Below are 12134 nucleotides of genomic sequence, written 5' to 3'. Positions count from 1 at the left end.
AAGTAGCAACGAGGAAAGGTAGAGAAAGAAAAGTATGTAAAGAGAGAAAGGAGTAACAGGAAAAGGAAATGGATGGAAGGCAAAAAATAAGCAAAAAGTAAGGAGTTTAGAGTAAGGAGAAGCTTATTAGAGAGCAAATTCAACGGTGGAAATTTAATTTTAATTTTAATTTTAATTTTGATTCTTCTTTTCTTGTTCTTCTTGTTCTTGTTCTTGTTCTTCCTTTATTTCTTCTTCTTTCTTCCTCTTCTTCTTCTTCTTCTTCTTCTTCTTCCTCTTCTTCTTCTTCCTCTTCTTCTTCTTCTTCTAATACTACTACTGCTAATACTAATACCACCACCATCACCACCACACCCTCCTCCTCCTCCTCCTCCTCCTCCTCCTCCTCCAAAGCTTCCCCTCTCATCGCTGCTCAGAATATTGCTTCCAGTAAATTAGTATCTACCTCAGAAGTTTTTCATCGCCTAAACAATTTCTGGGGAAGAGTTGCACGTCGCCTGATGCCGCTCGGAGGTATTAATGTATGTATGGGGTGTGTGTGTGTGTGTGTGTGTGTGTGTGTGTGTGTGAGAGAGAGAGAGAGAGAGAGAGAGAGAGAGAGAGAGAGAGAGAGAGAGAGAGAGAGAGAGAGAGAGAGAGAGAGAGAGGTAAAAAAGAAATTACGCTTTTAAGTAGAATAAAAAAGAAGAAAAGCGAAGTAAAGGAGAAAAAAACAGACTCGTGAAATGCAAAAAGTATATTATTATTATTATTATTATTATTATTATTATTATTATTATTATTATTATTATTATTATTATTATTATTATTATTATTATTATTATTATTATTATTATTATTATTATTATTATTATTATTATTATTATTATTATTATTATTATTATTATTATTATTATTATTATTATTATTATTATTATTATTATTATTATTATTGTCACTTAAGGTAATTTAACTGAATGGTCTGTTTAGTAAAAATTTATATTGAGTTAAATACTAAAGGGTTATGCTAACCTGACCTTACCTGACCTTACCTTACCTTACCTTACCTTACCTCTCTCTCCCTTCCCTTCCTTTCCCTTCCCTTCCCTCTTTCTCCCTCTCCTTCCCTTCCCTCTTTCCTCCCTCTCTCTTCCTTCGTCTCATACCCTTCCCATCCCTTACCTTACCTGACCTTACCTTATCTTACCTTACCTTACCTTACCTCACCTTACCTTAACTTACTGACCTTACCTTACCTTACCTCACCTTACCTCACCTTACCCTACCTTAATTGACCTTACCCTAGCTTACCTTACCTTACCTTACCTCTCTCCCTTCACCCCTCCCTCCACCATTCTCTCCTCCTCTCATTCCCTTCCCTTCCCTCTCCACTCTCTCTTTCCTCCCTTCTCTTCTTATGCCCTACCCTTCCCCCTCTCATACCTTTCCCATCCCTTACCTTACCTCACCTTTCCTTACCTTACCTCTCCCTTCACCTCTCCTCCACCTTCTCCACCTCTCATTCCCTTCTCTTCCCACTCTATAAATTTCCTCCCTTCCCTTCTTGTCCCCCCCCCCCCCTCTCCCTGAACAAAAGTGCGCCCCCCCCCCCTGGAACACAAAACATCGCGCACCGCTTCCAATACATTTCATCTGTGTGTTATTTGCGCCCAAACACATCATGGATCGCGGGTTATTTTTCTGCATTGTGTTTTGCTGCCCCGATTGAGTTAGGAATGTATACCCTGGTGGTGGTGGTGGTGGTGGTGGTGGTGATGGGGGGTGGTGGTGATGGGGGTTGGTGGTGGTGGGGAAACAGAACGAGAGGAGAGAGAATAGGGGGAAATAAGAGAGAAAAAGAGAGAGAGAGAGAGAGAGAGAGAGAGAGAGAGAGAGAGAGAGAGAGAGAGAGAGAGAGAGAGAGAGAGAGAGAGAGTTGACTTACAGATTAATATATAACAAAACAGAGTGAATATTTAACTGATTCATTAATAAAAAGATAGACACACTTATCTATAATTATACACGAGTGGGGCAGATTACGTGTGTGTGTGTGTGTGTGTGTGTGTGTGTGTGTGTGTGTGTGTGTGTGTGTGTGTGTGTGATAATATAGTAAACTGATTGAACGGTTAATTGCTTGATGAAAAGATAGACACATTTATTATTATTTATCATTTTATTAATTTATTTATTTTATTTATTTCTTATTTATAGGCATGTGTTTATCAGCCCTTGTCATGGCGCGGTTCAGCACAGTATCGGGTCGGGAAACATCACTTTTTCCATCCAAATGCTGACGCGAATTCCCTGCACCTCCATTCCTATTGTTTTCGATCTTGTAATTTTATAGCCTCTTCCATTAAGCGTAACCCGTTTCTGGGTCGTGATCTGTAGAGTCCCTTGATAGATAGAGTCCCGACAGCCTAAGATTTGGACGCCATTATTGTTCCTGTTTTCGCCGCGAGAGCGCGTGCTAGTGTTTGAAAAGGGCAACGAAAACACAGGGCCAATAATGCCGTCCAAATCTTAGGTTGTCGGGATTCTATGAGGGACTCTACAGATCACGACCCAGAAACGGGTTACGCTAAATGGAAGAGGCTAATAGACGCAAATACCGCGCTGCAACACATGACGTTTTTTGCTCCGCTCGGTAAATATACGCCCAGCCACAGTGCCGGGAAAGGTGGAGCTTCTACAACAGCCGCTTCCAACCATGCCATTCCACGTACACTATATGGCCTATGAGTTAATATTAAAGCCCATATTCTCACACGTCTCGGGGCTTACATACCCACATTTGATAAGCGTTACGTAGAGGTTGTGTGCTGAAATCAGGTAAAACTATCACCAGTATCACAAAGCAGTCCATGAAAATCCCAGCGACTTCTACGAGAGGTTTTTCAAATTAGCGAACTGAGGCGACGAGATATTTAAGTATTCGGTCATCTGTAATTAAGTTCGCGTTACGATTCTGTCATAAGTTCACGTTACAATTCTATCATAAGTTCGCGTTACAATTCTGGGCGATATTTCAAAACGTATCGAGCTTCCATTACGACTATTTCCCAAGGCTACAGAAAAGACTAGCCAGGTTTTAATGGTGGAGGGGCTCGTTCATGGTGCAGAAATCAGGCAAGACTATCACCAGGATCACAAAGCAGTCCATGAAAACCCCAACAACTTCTACGAGAGCCTTTTCAAATTGGCGAACTGAGGCGACGAGATAGTTAAGTATTCGGTCATCTGTAATTAAGTTCGCGTTACGATTCTGTCATAAGTTCGCGTTACAATTCTATCATAAGTTCGCGTTACAATTCTATCATAAGTTCGCGTTACAATTCTATCATAAGTTCGCGTTACGGTTCTGTCATAAGTTCGCGTTACAATTCTATCATAAGTTCGCGTTACAATTCTATCATAAGTTCGCGTTACAATAATTCTATCATAAGTTCGCGTTACAATTCTATCATAAGTTCGCGTTACAATTCTATCATAAGTTCGCGTTACAATAATTCTATCATAAGTTCGCCTTACAATTCTGGGCGATATTTCAAAACTGAGACGACGAGACATTTAAGAATTCGATCCTCTGTAATTAAGTTCGCGATACAATTTCATCATTAAGTTCGCATTGTCAGTACTTATTAAGCGCCTCTCGCCCGCCGGTAATATTTGAACAACATTTTAACAGTGATTATTAGAGGATTTGTTTTGATATGATTTAATAAGCCTGGGAATCACTTTGTAGTCCCGGTAATGACATCAACCGCCAATTAACTACTAATTATTGGAGTTAACATTAGAGCACAGTATGTTTTTGAAGCAGTTGCAATATTATAGGAAAGACGAAATAAGTGTTGTGCTCTTTGTTGTTAGAGAGAGAGAGAGAGAGAGAGAGAGAGAGAGAGAGAGAGAGAGAGAGAACAAATTTAATATGGAGGGATTTTTTTTTTTTTTTTTTTGAGGGTTAGAGAGAGAGAGAGAGAGAGAGAGACGGTGGAAAAGAATGAGTAGCGGAAATGAGAACAAATTTAATATGAAGGGATTTTTTTTTTTTTTTTTTTTTTTTGAATGTGTGAGAGAGAGAGAGAGAGAGAGAGAGAGAGAGAGAGAGAGAGAGAGAGAGAGAGAGAGAGAGAGAGAGAGAGAGAGAGTGTTCGGTGTCTTTTCCGGTTCATCCCACACACACACACAGTAACTTATTTTTCTTTTCAACTCACTCACTCACTCACTCACTCACTCACCCACCAACTAATTAACTAACTCCTACTATTAATATTATTGGCATCATTATTATATCATTATCATATCGTCTCATTATCATCATTGTTATTATTATTATTATTATTATTATTATTATTATTATTATTATTATTATTATTGTTTTTGCTGTTGCTATCGTCATCATCATTGCTGTAGAGTTTCACAGTTGTATATTATTACATAACATATTATTTTTTTATCTTTTCAGTTGTGATGACCGAGCAGGCTTCGTGGTGTTAGTTAGGTAAGTGTGTTCAAGACTATTCCATCTGATTTTGACAGTATGAGGATAAGAAATAACAACAAATGGGTGTTCCAGAGTTTACTAGCAAAAGGGATGAAAGAATGACGCTGCTAGCTAACTTTTGCATAAGGGATTTGGACAACATTGGGATGAGCAAGATTAAAAGGACGTTAAGGGATGAGAGAATAAAGATGCTTGTTAACTCTTGCCTAAGGGATTTGAACAACATTGGGATGAGCAAGATTAAAAGGGTGTTAAGGGATGAGAGAATAAAGATGCTTGTTAACTCTTGCCTGAGGGATTTGGACAACATTGGGACGAGCAGGATTAAAAGGGTGTTAAGGGATGAGAGAATGAAGATGCTTGTTAACTCTTGCCTAAGGAATTTGGACAACATTGGGACGAGCAGGATTAAAAGGGTGTTAAGGGATGAGAGAATAAAGATGCTTGTTAACTCTTGCCTAAGGGATTTGGACAACATTGGGATGAGCAAGATTAAAAGGGTGTTAAGGGATGAGAGAATAAAGATGCTTGTTAACTCTTGCCTAAGGGATTTGGACAACATTGGGATGAGCAAGATTAAAAGGGTGTTAAGGGATGAGAGAATAAAGATGCTTGTTAACTCTTGCCTAAGGGATTTGAACAACATTGGGATGAGCAGGATTAAAAGGGTGTTAAGGGATGAGAGAATAAAGATGCTTGCTAACTCTTGCTTAAGGGATTTGGACAACATTGGGACGAGCAGGATTAAAAGGGTGTTAAGGGATGAGAGAATAAAGATGCTTGTTAACTCTTGCCTAAGGGATTTGGACAACATTGGGATGAGCAAGATTAAAAGGGTGTTAAGGGATGAGAGAATAAAGATGCTTGTTAACTCTTGCCTAAGGGATTTGGACAACATTGAGATGAGCAAGATTAAAAGGGTGTTAAGGGATGAGAGAATAAAGATGCTTGTTAACTCTTGCCTAAGGGATTTGGACAACATTGGGATGAGCAAGATTAAAAGGGTGTTCAGGGATGAGAGAATAAAGATGCTTGTTAACTCTTGCCTAAGGGATTTGGACAGCCCAGGAATGAACAAGAACAACAATGGGGTTTTCTAGAGGTTAACAGCAAAAGCGATGAAAGAACGAAGATGCTGGTTAACTCTTGCATAAGGGATCTGGACAGCCTGGAAATGTGCATATGAAACATACTGTGTTCTCGGAAGCGGCTCACGAGTCTGTTGTTAGGCCGGATCGCTGCGCCACTAATAGCCTCATCAGAGTGTGTGTTTGGCCCATTATCAGTTCAGAAACACATGATTTATCCAGCGTCAGGGAATAATTGCGAGACGTTGCAGACAAACACCGGGATTAGTTGGTTAATTATATCCAAACAATGGCCCTGAACGGGAGGCTTAGTGGAGTATTATGATTATTATCGGAGAGGCTCAACGGATCACTGGACCAGCTTCATTATTGGTGGCCAGTGGAATATTATGCTTAGTGTGGGAGACCTCCGATAAGCACGTCTGTACACAACGCTGGTGAAGAATGCTGGAGCTCTGAGAGGGGTATTGTCGGACGCTCCCGCCTCTCACTTCACCTATTTCGAAAGGCTGAAAAGGAGATCAATCGGGTTCTAATGAGTATTATTGTAGGTTCATAGTACAGAAGGGTCAGATAATGGACATGGAAGTGGGTGGCAGAAGGAAGAGAGGAAGACCCAAGACGAGATGGAAGGACTGTATTGTGGCGGACGGCAGGGAGAAGAACTTGGACCTTGAAGTGGCGGAGGACAGGGTTAGATGGAGGAGACTCATCAAGTACAGCGACCCCATGTAGAAACAGGATGATAATACTGCGGAGGAAGAAGAAGAAGAAGAAGAAGAAGAAGAAGAAGAAGAAGAAGAAGAAGAAGAAGAAGAAGAAGAAGAAGTACAGAAGGGCCAAACTACCACCAGGGTCATAAAACTACCCCTGGAAATGCCCACAACTCCTACGAAAGTCTTGTCGAATATGTGTGCTTGGACGCGGAAAAGTTTAAAAATATGGACCTTCATCTTTGGCGTGCTTGTAATGAGCTAGAGAAAAATAAGACTAGGAAGTAATTGTTTTATGAATGACGGAGTTTTTAATATTTTGGCGTGCTTGTTATGATGTTATGGACTTAATCTTTTGCGTGCTTGTTATGATGTTATGGACCTTCATCTTTGGCGTGCTTGTAATGAATTAGGGAAAAATAAGATTAGGGAGTAATTGTTTTATGAATGATGGAGTTTTTAATATTTTGGCGTGCTTGTTATGATGTAAAGGATGATGAAAGGAAATTGTTGAGTTTATTATTATCGTTGCTATGGTATTATTATTATTATTATTATTATTATTATTATTATTATTATTATTATTATTATTATCATCATCTTAACTATTAACAAAACAGTTCTCGTCCACATTTTCTAATTGTTTTAAAAATATCTTTCTTTACCCTCAGAGTTACGACCACTGTTAGTAATTGTCATTTTAAATTGTTTTGCTTTTTACTTTCGTACTTATAAAAATACTACATAACACTTCACCTTTCGAGTCATAAAAAGACAAATAAAACCTTTCACACAATCCGTCAACCTCTTCAAAAATCCTCCAACTTGATTCTCTCCATCGGGCGCACACTTAACACGGTGCAAAGTCCATTCCCTTCCTCCCTTCCTGCCTCGTGAGCCAGTTCCGCTATGCATCTCACTGAATATGACGGTAATGACCCTAATAACACAGCTATTACTCGTAGCTTTTGCACGCCATAACAGTTTTGTATACAAATAAAAGCGGGTAAAAGTCAGCACATAATGGAGCCTGCGTGAAACGGGTTATTCTTGCGGCCCTAAAACGACGACGCCGCTGCCCGCCCCGCCCCTAGCGCCGGCCACACCGCTTTATCTTGCTGGCCTGGGAAGGGATACGAGGACGGACCCCTGACACTCACCGCCGCCACTAACACATCAGTCACCTCTTAAGTCCGTATTTCTAAACATATCGTCACCTCAGTTCGCCTGTTCGAAAAGCCGGGATTTTCATGGACTGTTTAGTGATCCTAGTGATAGTTGTACACGGCTTCTGCGCCTTGAACTGGAAAATCTGCCGTGTCAGCCCGGTTAATTTTCTCTGTGGCCTTAGAAAATAGTAATAGAAGCTCGATACGTTTAAGAATAGGGACCTAAGAGTCACCCATTACTTTTTTTACAACAGAAGAGGCAGTTCAAGGGCACAAAAAATGAAACTATAATAAATAAAGAAAGCCCGCTACTCGCTGCTCCTAAAAAGAATCCAAAGAGGTGGCCTGTCAATACGTTTATCATCATAGGCGTGACAACAGCTGTACCAGACCCACGTCACCCGTCATCTGTACTGCCGCCCCTCTGAATACTTAACGCGACAGGCCGAGCCGTCCGTCAGCGCCAATATTTCAGGCGAGTCGGAGTAAAAAGTGAGGAACATGTGTTACTGACGAGTGGTTTGAATAATGTGTTACGCGTGAGGCCTCAAGAGTAGTGTTAGATGTGAAGACAAGAAAAGTAATGCACGAAATAAAGGAAATCAGGGGGGGCCGTTGCAAAGGCTAACCCCCCGATCATCAACAGAACATAACAGATGTGTCTTTCTGAGTAGCGTGTATTTTGTTGGGTTATTTGTTATTGATAAGCTGCATAATGATGATAGGTTTAATTGTAATACTGATACTACTACTACTACTACTACTACTACTACTACTACTACTACTACTACTATTACTATTACTATTACTACTACTAATACTACTACTACTATAACCACAACAACAACAACAACTACTACTACTACTACTACGCTTCCTCCTCCTCATCTTCCATCTTCCTCCTCCTACTCCTCCCCTTTTTCTTCCTCCTCCTCCTCCCTCTCTTGTTCTGGCTGTTGTTGTTGTTTTTGTTTTTTCCTGTTCTTGTTAGTGTGTATTTTATTCCTCTTATTATTATTATTATTACTATTCCTTATTTTCTTCCTCATTCATTTCCTCTTTCCATATTCTTATTCACTTAACTGTTCTGTCAATGATAATGTATTTTTACTGGCATTGCTTTTTCGCTTGTCTGCTTTTTCAACTAATATTTTTTGAGTACCTGGATTTTTTTTAATCATTCGGACATTCATTGCGACAACTTGAACGTTTTATCGAGTTTACGTGAAATGCGTCAACGTTCGGCGCCTCCAATATAACTACGTGAGCAGCTCTGTGTTACTTTTACTGAGAGAAGATGGCGCCACTATAAACACTTGCCTGCGCCATGACGGGCTGGGGCCGAATACCATCCAGGCCCCTCAAGCATGCCTACCGGCGCAATAGGCGGAGACGTAAGAAAGAAAAAACGTTTGCAAATCATTTCAGTCTAATTATTTCATGGCTTTTTAAAATTCATATTTGGACAAGGTTTTCATGGCCGAGAGAGAGAGAGAGAGAGAGAGAGAGAGAGAGAGAGAGAGAGAGAGAGAGAGAGAGAGAGAGAGACTGTGTGTGTATGTGTGTGTGTGTGTGTGTGCAGAGCTGGAAACAATTATGAAGAGATGAGAAAATGCTTCGAATTTAAATAGTTTCGCCAAGGAAGTTATATTTGTGTTACCAAGCGCTACACACACACACACACACACACACACACACACACACACACACACACACACACATTTTTTTTACAGCTAGGAGACAGTTCAAGGGCGTAAAGAAAAATATATAAAAAAAAAGCCCGCTACTCACTGCTCCTGAATAGAGATCAAAGGAGTGTCCAAAAAGAGAGGTCAATTTCGGGAGGAGAGGTTTGATCTGACTTACGTAGAGGCTGTGTTAGTAGTATTTCCATGGGTAGTGTTATGAGCCTGGTGATCGTTTGACAAGGCTTCTGCATCATAAACGTGAAAGAAGAACCCGACTAATCTCCTTTGCGGCCTTGGGAAACATCTGTTGTGAGAGCCGGAAGCGTCTGTGAATGCAAGCCTTGGTGACATCGGGGCGGTGTGTTCACGAGTGTCTGGGAACATTACTCCTGACGCGTTATGCTCCCAGATTAAACATATTCTCGCTCGTGTAATGTTACCTCGGCTGTTTAACATTTACACGGGATGAATAATGCAGGAGGGAAATGCCGAAACGCTGAGCAGAGGCAAACACACAAGTGCCCGAGAGGACGATCACATAACATTCCTCAATTCCAAAGGTGTGAGATGTTGTATTCAATCTTATGTTAGAACGTTTGGTATAGCTCGGTATTATAAGACGCTGAAGATGGATATAGAAAGATCCAAAACGTCGCCATTTGGAAATATTCTGAACAAGCTTCCTCAACACCTCCGGAAGACATTAAGAAAAATAGAAAACATTTTTATTATATTTTCTTAACGATCCTGGAGATACGTTTTCGTCTTTCTCTTAGCAGTACAGAAGTAGTTTTACCGTCTTAAATTTCTTATCTTAATGTTTTGTGGGGCGTATGGTGCATAGACGAACGTTTTTTTAGATATATTTTCGGCTTTCATTTTTATTTTATTTTTCTTAACGATCCTGGAGATACGTTTCCGTCTTTCTTTCAGCAGTACAGAAGTAGTTTTACCGTCTTAAATTTCTTATCTTAATGTTTTGTGGGGCGCATGGTCCATAGACGAACGTTTTTTTAGATATATTTTCGGCTTTCATTTTTATTTTATTTTTCTTAACGATCCTGGAGATACGTTTCCGTCTTTCTTTCAGCAGTACAGAAGTAGTTTTATCGTCTTTAATTTCTTATCTTAATGTTTTGTGGGGCGCATGTCCATAGACGAACGTTTTTTTAGATATATTTTCTGCTTTCATTTTTATTTTATTTTTCTTAACGATCCTGGAGATACGTTTCCGTCTTTCTCTTAGCAGTACAGAAGTAGTTTTACCGTCTTAAATTTCTTATCTTAATGTTTTGTGGGGCGTATGGTGCATAGACGAACGTTTTTAGATATATTTTCTGCCTTCATTTTTATTTTATTTTTTCAACGATCCTGGAGATACAATTTTGTGTTTCCTTTAGTGATAGAGAAAGTTATACACTCATACTGTTGTGCTATCGGTTCTTCGAGGCGTAAGTTGCATAGAGAAATGGGACGAGTAGGAAGGAAGGGAGGAAGGACACTTTACATGGAAATAGTTGGCCCTCGTAGCGTCAGGGGGCAGCACCGGAGCAGACACACCTCTCACGCGTCAGGGCGGTATAGAAAACGGGTGAATGGTGGCCGCTGCGAGGGCTGTTTGCAGTGAAATAGCAAGTTGTTTATTCAGTGGCGGGTGCAGGAGACGGCGGAGGGGGCGAAGGCGTCTTTGTGCCCGCCAGGTTGTGTGACGAACAGTGTCTCTTCAGGGATGGGAAAAAGAGGTACAATGGCGCCCAATACGACCTGACTTTGCGGATACTACGTGTGTGTGTGTGTGTGTGTGTGTGTGTGTGAGGAGAGGGCAGGGGCAGGGGTAGGAAGGGAAGGGAAGGGACAGGAAGAGCAAGGCATGACAGGGTTGCATGGCGGTAAGGGTGATGTGGCCGCGCCGGTGCAGTCATTTTGCTAAGTTACATCTGGGAGACACGCGACCACCTTCCTTCCTGCCCTGATGCCGCTGTTCACGCTACCACCATCGCCAACACCACCACCACCACCACTAACCCCTCTGAAATCACCATAACAACAACCACCAACACCGTCACTACAGCACCAATGATATCCCTACCATCACCACCAAAGCCTCCATCCACCATATAGCTAGCATCACCACCACCACCATCACCACCACCACCACCACCACCACTAACCCCTCTGAAATCACCATAACAACAACCACCAACACCGTCACTACAGCACCAATGATATCCCTACCATCACCACCAAAGCCTCCATTCACCATATAGCTAGCATCACCACCACCATCGCCAACACCACCACCACCACCACTAACCCCTCTGAAATCACCATAACAACAACCACCAACACCGTCACTACAGCACCAATGATATCCCTACCATCACCACCAAAACCTCCATCCACCATATAGCTAGCATCACCACCACCACCACCACCATCTCATCTCCTAGCTGCCACACAGTAAATAGCATTCTCTTTTGTCCTTTGAAGTGGGTGGTGGCCGTCTGTCCCACACACTCGGCGTTCCCAATAGTGTATGATACTTAACTATACCAGAACGCGGCAATCAGATATAGGTGAGGAACTTGGATTTGTATAATTTGCACTCGTATAAACTGTGTCAATAATGAAGTTTTTTGACGATTGTTGATTGAATATTAATGTGAGTGTAGTAGTTTACTTTATTTTTTCGTCAGAAACTGGTAAATATATACAGTGTACGATAATTTGGAACGAGAAAATATACACAGTGTACGATATTTTGGAACGAGAAATTATACTGTTACAAGAAGAACAAGAACAAGAAAAAGAAAAGAAAGCACGAGGAAGAAAAATAACAGGTAATGAAAAGAAAAATGAAAGAAAAAAAAGAAAATGAAAAGGCTGCAGAAGAAGAAGAAGAGGAAGAAAACAAAGAATATGCAGGAAAAGATAAAGAGGTGAATCAAGAACAAGACCACAAAGAAAATACCAAGAATAAGAAACTA

At 40.8% G+C, this 12134-nt stretch overlaps 1 protein-coding gene across 8 annotated transcripts in view; it reads left to right on the top strand.

Moving 5' to 3' along the window:
- The first annotated feature begins 4442 nt into the window (after positions 1-4442).
- LOC126988823 (fat-like cadherin-related tumor suppressor homolog) overlaps positions 4443-12134 on the top strand; it is a 105000-nt gene continuing 97308 nt past the window's right edge. For all 8 annotated transcript variants that reach the window (XM_050847250.1, XM_050847246.1, XM_050847249.1 and 5 more), the window contains exon 1: positions 4443-4486. The gene's annotated coding sequence lies outside the window, so the exon portion shown is untranslated. The remainder of the gene's footprint in view (positions 4487-12134) is intronic.

This window comes from Eriocheir sinensis, chromosome 70 (genome assembly GCF_024679095.1).
Source record: "Eriocheir sinensis breed Jianghai 21 chromosome 70, ASM2467909v1, whole genome shotgun sequence".
NCBI lineage: Eukaryota > Metazoa > Arthropoda > Malacostraca > Decapoda > Varunidae > Eriocheir > Eriocheir sinensis.
Note: the sequence above shows the minus strand (reverse complement) of the source record. Positions and strands in the feature narration are given on the sequence as shown.